Source organism: Lactuca serriola, chromosome 7 (assembly GCF_051521515.1).
Source record: "Lactuca serriola cultivar US96UC23 chromosome 7, Lser_US96UC23_V15, whole genome shotgun sequence".
Lineage (NCBI taxonomy): Eukaryota > Viridiplantae > Streptophyta > Magnoliopsida > Asterales > Asteraceae > Lactuca > Lactuca serriola.
In genome coordinates this window covers 185,323,816-185,329,389 of record NC_136414.1, presented here as the reverse complement: position 1 = coordinate 185,329,389, position 5,574 = coordinate 185,323,816, and the positions used below count along the sequence as shown (strand labels likewise).

Here is a 5,574-nt window from a genome sequence, read left to right as displayed (position 1 = left end):
ACCTTATAAGAAAACAAGTTTTTGGTGGTTGTGGTGGGTGGGTGGGGGGGGGGGGGTTCCCATCCTGTTAGTTCGATTGTGGTCCTTCTTGATGCGTATTGGCCCCCGAATGAACCTCATAAGCCATACATCATTAACCTTAAGCCCTAAGCTCTAAACTATAAGTTAAGAGGCATAAGTCATAAGTCATAAGCCCTAATCCCTAAGCCTTAAGACCTAGCTAAGCTCTATGTTGTAATCCCTAAGACATGAGCCCTAATCCTTAACCCTAAGCCATAAGCCTTAAGCACTACGCCATAAGCCATAAGCCCTAAGCCCTAAGCCCTAAACCTTAATCCACAAGCCAACATTGTCGCTACCCCACCCCACACCCATTCACCCATCCAACCAACTCTACCCTGCACCCACACTCATCCCACCCACCTCCACATCCACATCCATACTCCCACTCTTGTTGGTGATTTGTTATCATCAATGTTTATTTAAGTGTAATAGGGATTACTTTGTTGACTAAAAATGATCTTGATAAATATTAAACAAGTAAGGAATGTGTGGAGTACACACTTGTTTAAGTTTGATCAAGTATTAAAGTATACTGTCATTTAGGGGCGAAGCCCCTGAACGAACAGGGGTCCGGGGGCAGCGCCCCTGGGAGCGGGGTCCAAGGGGCAGAGAGCCTGGCTGGGGTCGAAAATCCAAATTTTGAATATTTGACCCGGTTTTGACTTTGAATTAATCTTTATACAAAACCCGGATTTATGACAGTTTTTACTGTTGAGAAAGTGATTATCACGATTCTCAGATTTCCAAGTGCCACTAAACCATATTTGTAACAACTCTCACCCCCATATACTTTGAGTTTATTCTAAGTTTAACTTAATATATTTTGAGTTTATTTAAATAGTTATTGTTAAGGTTAAATGTGATAATTGTTTTAGATATATTTAAACTTTCACCACAAATTGATAGTTATACGCTTTTACAAGAAGTATCATATTCATTTTTGTGATAATGATATTATTTTTTTATATAATTTTAAAACGATTTTTATAAGTTATTTGATAAATATGATTAATATAAAATATAATTTAATTTTCTTAATAATTTTATATTATTTTAAATATAAATCTAATTTAAAATGTTTTAGAAAAAAGACTCTTAATTACTATCCTGGAAAAAGTTTCACTATCTCCCACGATCAAAAATAAAAAACAAACCTAACACCACAAAACCTAAAACGGCGGTCCCTCACAATCACAATCGATTGACTCTACTTACATTTAGGGGTGTAAGTGAGCCAAGCTACTCGCGAGCTACTTGGGATCGACTCGTTAAAAGCTCGATTCGAGATCGAATTAAATGAGCCCGAGCCGAGCTCGAGCCCAAATATGAGGCTCATTTATTAAACGAGCTCGAGCCGAACTTCAGCTAGTGGGCTCGCGAGCCTAAATGAGCCTAAACGAGCCTCTATATATATATATATGTATATATATATATATATGTGTGTGTGTGTGTGTGTGTATATATGTGTGTGTGAGAGAGAGTGTATATATATAGGCTCGTTTAAGCTCGTTTAGGCTCACGAGCTCACTAAATTGTTCATGAGCCGAGCTCGAGCTTCATTTTAAGGCTCGAATCGAGCTCGAGCTCGAGCTCGATCTTCTTCAAAATTAAACGAGCCGAGCTCGAGCTTGGTTAGGCTCGGGCTCGGCTCGTTTACACCCTTACTTACATTATTTCTCCATCTCTCAATCGATCGATTTCTTCAACCATGAAGCCTCTCACTACATCCGATCGATTCCTTCCGCCATCAAGCCTCTAATTCCGATCGCTCACAACCAACAACATCGTATACTTCTAGACCTCCGCCTCAAGTATCTTCTACCGACGTGCACACCTTCCGCTTCCTCTAGTCCAGTCACCGTCGGTGTCAGCCCTAATTTTAGAGATTCATGTAGCCGGAATGCCCTCCATTGGGCTTCACTTTATGGCAGGTTTTGATTTCCTGAGAATAGGTCGTGATCGTGTTGTCAAGATTCAGGTAAACTGGTGTTAGTTTTTTGATGTTGTTAATTTAAGTGGGAATCTATTTTGTAGGCATATTTTCGTGGGCATAAAGTTCAAAAGCATTATAAAAAAATGGTGTGGTCTGTTGGGATAGTGGAGAAAGCGATACTCAGATGTGGACGAAAGAGTCGTAGGTTGCGTGGATTCCGTCCGGAATTGAGAGCTCCGGAATCGGAATATGATTTCCTGAGAATAGGTCGGAAACATAAATATGTTGGAGTGGAAAAGGCATTGGCTAGGGTGCATTCCATGGCTCAGAATCCTGAAGGCCAGGAACAGGACATGAGGCTCGTGGGGAAGTTTGAAAAGGTAATGTTAATGATACTCATACACATACCGTGTTAATGTGGTGGTGATTGTGATGATTGTGTTTGACAGTTGAGCCATGAAGATAGCAGCAGCAAATGACACTGAATTGAGAGTTTTTGAGGCTGTGCTACCCAATGGAACAACCAAAGCCTATTTTGCTTCTTGCTTTATGTTGTTTATTATTTCAATGTTTTGATAATCCAATCTTTTTAATGGTTGTCAGTGCTACTCTTAAGTCTTACCTCCAACAACAACCCCTTTTTCAGTTTGGTATTTCCTATTGAATGTAATATCTGTGAATTGTTTTTTATTGATTAATTTCTATTGTGAAATCGGCATTTGTCCATTTTTTTAATCTGATGTCAACACTTCTTATTAATTGCTTCAATCCATAAAAATTATGTTGACTGCAATAGGTGGCTAGGTGATTTCATATTATCTAAAGGTAAATGTACACCTCATGCATAGTTATTGTTTCTATAACCTTATAGTATATTTATTTGACGTTTCTTATTTTGAGTATTATGTATTATATATATAAACTCGATTTTCATTTTTTAAGGAATGGAATCCACTACAGACAAGTTGAAATCTCTTGTTAGGAAATGGAATTTTTTTATTGACGCTCATGTTTATGTGAAGACTACTGAAAGCTATGCACAATCAAGCCAAATTAGTCAGGTATTAATTTGTAAAGGATAATGCTATAATAGAATACAAATTAAAAGGACAATGGTATAATAGATAACGAATTAGAAAGGACTATTTAATGTTTATTTTTCAAACTGATGGGTAGTATATGATGTCAAATTGCTTAAAAAAATTTTCTATATATCCCATGATTTTACATACTCTTCCCTCTTTATAGTGCAGTACATTTTTTTCTCAGGCTGGCGGTCGGCTAAGATGGATACACAGATGCTGATATTGATGAAATTCGTAAAGAATGGTCTTCTTTTGTGGCAACCTTTATTTTTCGGTGATATTTTGTACCGGAAAAAATTATTTTCAGTAACTTAGAAATGTTTGTTAGTATTTCACATAGGATTTCTACAATATTTTTGATAAATTGTTATTGCATCTACATAATTCTGATTTTATTATAAATTTGCTTTGGAAATAAAATTAAGTCATACAAATTTTTGTATGTATTTGAATTAATCATGTCACCATTTTTGGCTATTGATATTTTTATGAGTTACTACAGATATGTTTATGTAGTATTATGTAGCTGAATTTCTATGGAATCTATTATGTCATATTTTTTCCACAACGAAAGTAGGTCGTGATAAATTTACTATGAAATATTTGCAACAGAAGTGTATTGTAGTAAATTTGCTACAAAAATAAACTGTTAGTAAATTTACTACAAAGCATTTGATGCAGAATTATGCCGTCGTAAATTCACGACGGAATATTTGCTATGCTATTATTGGTAGTGGATTCTCTATGGAAATCAGCTACAGGGTTAGTTTATAGTTAATTTGCAACGGATTAACAACGGATCAGATCGTAGTTAATTTGCTACAAACTTGCTATGGAAAAAAATTGTAGTTAATTTGCTACAACATTGCTACAGGTATAGTTCATAGCTATTTTGCTACGGAATAAGTTTGTTGCAAATTCCGTTGCGAAGGTCCTACGGATTCCGTAACAAACATTTACTAACGAAGAATTTTGCTATAGAATGGTTCTGTAGCAAATTCCGTCTCTAATAGTGTTTAACTACGGAATATCATGTTTTAACTACAGAATTTTTCCCTAGTTATTTCGGTTTTTTCTTGTAGTGTGTGAGTGGTAATGAGAGATGGAGCGTCAAAAACCCTTTATACCATTTGGGTGGTGAGAGAAATTAGGAGAGAGATTGTATTGGTTACTGAAACATCGCCTGCAAAAGCATGATATGACAAATGTACGTCAGCAAAATGTATCAAGCGGCGGTAAAAGAGGTATCAGTTCAGAGTTTCATGCGCCCATTTGAATTCTTATCCATTAGAATGTCGCACTAATTTCTGCCTTTCACATTTAAGAGTAAGTCAGCTGTCGCATTGAAGAAAACTTTCGCTTTGTAGTAAACTTGAGTTGAACTGCAAAACTGAAAATTAGTGTAAGTACCATGAACTAGACTTTTGGAAAATCACAAGGATCTTCGTGCTAAAGTGTGCCAAAGATAGAGAAATAAAGCAAAGCATATCTGTGGAATTTTAGTGATGTCTATGTTAAGACACGAAACAGTGGATCTCGGACAAAAATCTCTTCCTTCGAAGTCAAGAGAGGCTAAGAAGTGTCTGTGTGGTTTCCCGTTGAATTACGATCACTTGTTTATTAAGAAACAGTGAAAGGCTTCTTTTTGTTTGGTTTAAGGGTGGCTTTAGCTTCAATCAAATTCTGAAACTTGATGTAAGTACGAATAACCTGATGAAGTACTCGTGTGACCAGTGTAGTCAGTTGAATGAGTAGCTGTGGAGTTATTTTAGTGACTTGGATAAATTTAGAAATCTCAAAAAAAAAATTAAAACTGGATCTTTAGGGAAGAAATGTCTTAGGTCTAGAAAATTTTATTAAGATCTTGCAAAAGAAAAAGATATTTCTTGGTACAAACCACAAAAGTGGAGTTTCATTAATTCCTTGGCGAAAAGTCTAGAACGCTTAATTGTTCACCGTCAATTCATAAAAATGTGTTGAATTTTGGGTTTCACGCACTTCATGGTTGAACAAAACAAAGATCATTAACACAGATGTTGAGTAACCATAAACCTCAGTGGTAATTTCTAAGAGTCTCAAGGGTTACGTTCAGGAAAACAAATGTGATGGAGAATAGTTTAAGGTGGTTTCTAAGAAATGAATGTACCTCTGCTATGCAAAAGTGACCAAGCAGAGAACTCTTTACTCGATATGAGAAACGTAAGGTAGCTCATGATTTATGAGAATTCATACCCTAATTGGGAAGAAACAATTGGTGTTATCGATTCATTAAGGCTTCAACATAAAATCGTCAAGGCTTTAGACAACATGGTGTATGCAGCATGCTTCTAGGGACAAAGATATTAGAACTAATACTTTGAATCAAATATATATATATATATATATATATATATATATATATATATATTTGAATTTTGAAGATTTTGAAATAAATAAATAAAATGTTTTTCTATTTTTAATTTTCTTAGAAAAAATAAATAAAAATATACATAA

General features: G+C 35.4%; 1 long non-coding RNA gene across 1 annotated transcript; it reads left to right on the top strand.

The window, feature by feature from the left end:
- The first annotated feature begins 1,788 nt into the window (after nucleotides 1–1,788).
- LOC145062360 (uncharacterized) lies at nucleotides 1,789–3,455 on the top strand. The gene is made up of 3 exons (XR_013687538.1): nucleotides 1,789–2,376; nucleotides 2,446–3,057; nucleotides 3,266–3,455. It is a non-coding gene; the product is annotated as an uncharacterized LOC145062360 (long non-coding RNA).
- The last annotated feature ends 2,119 nt before the right edge of the window (nucleotides 3,456–5,574 follow it).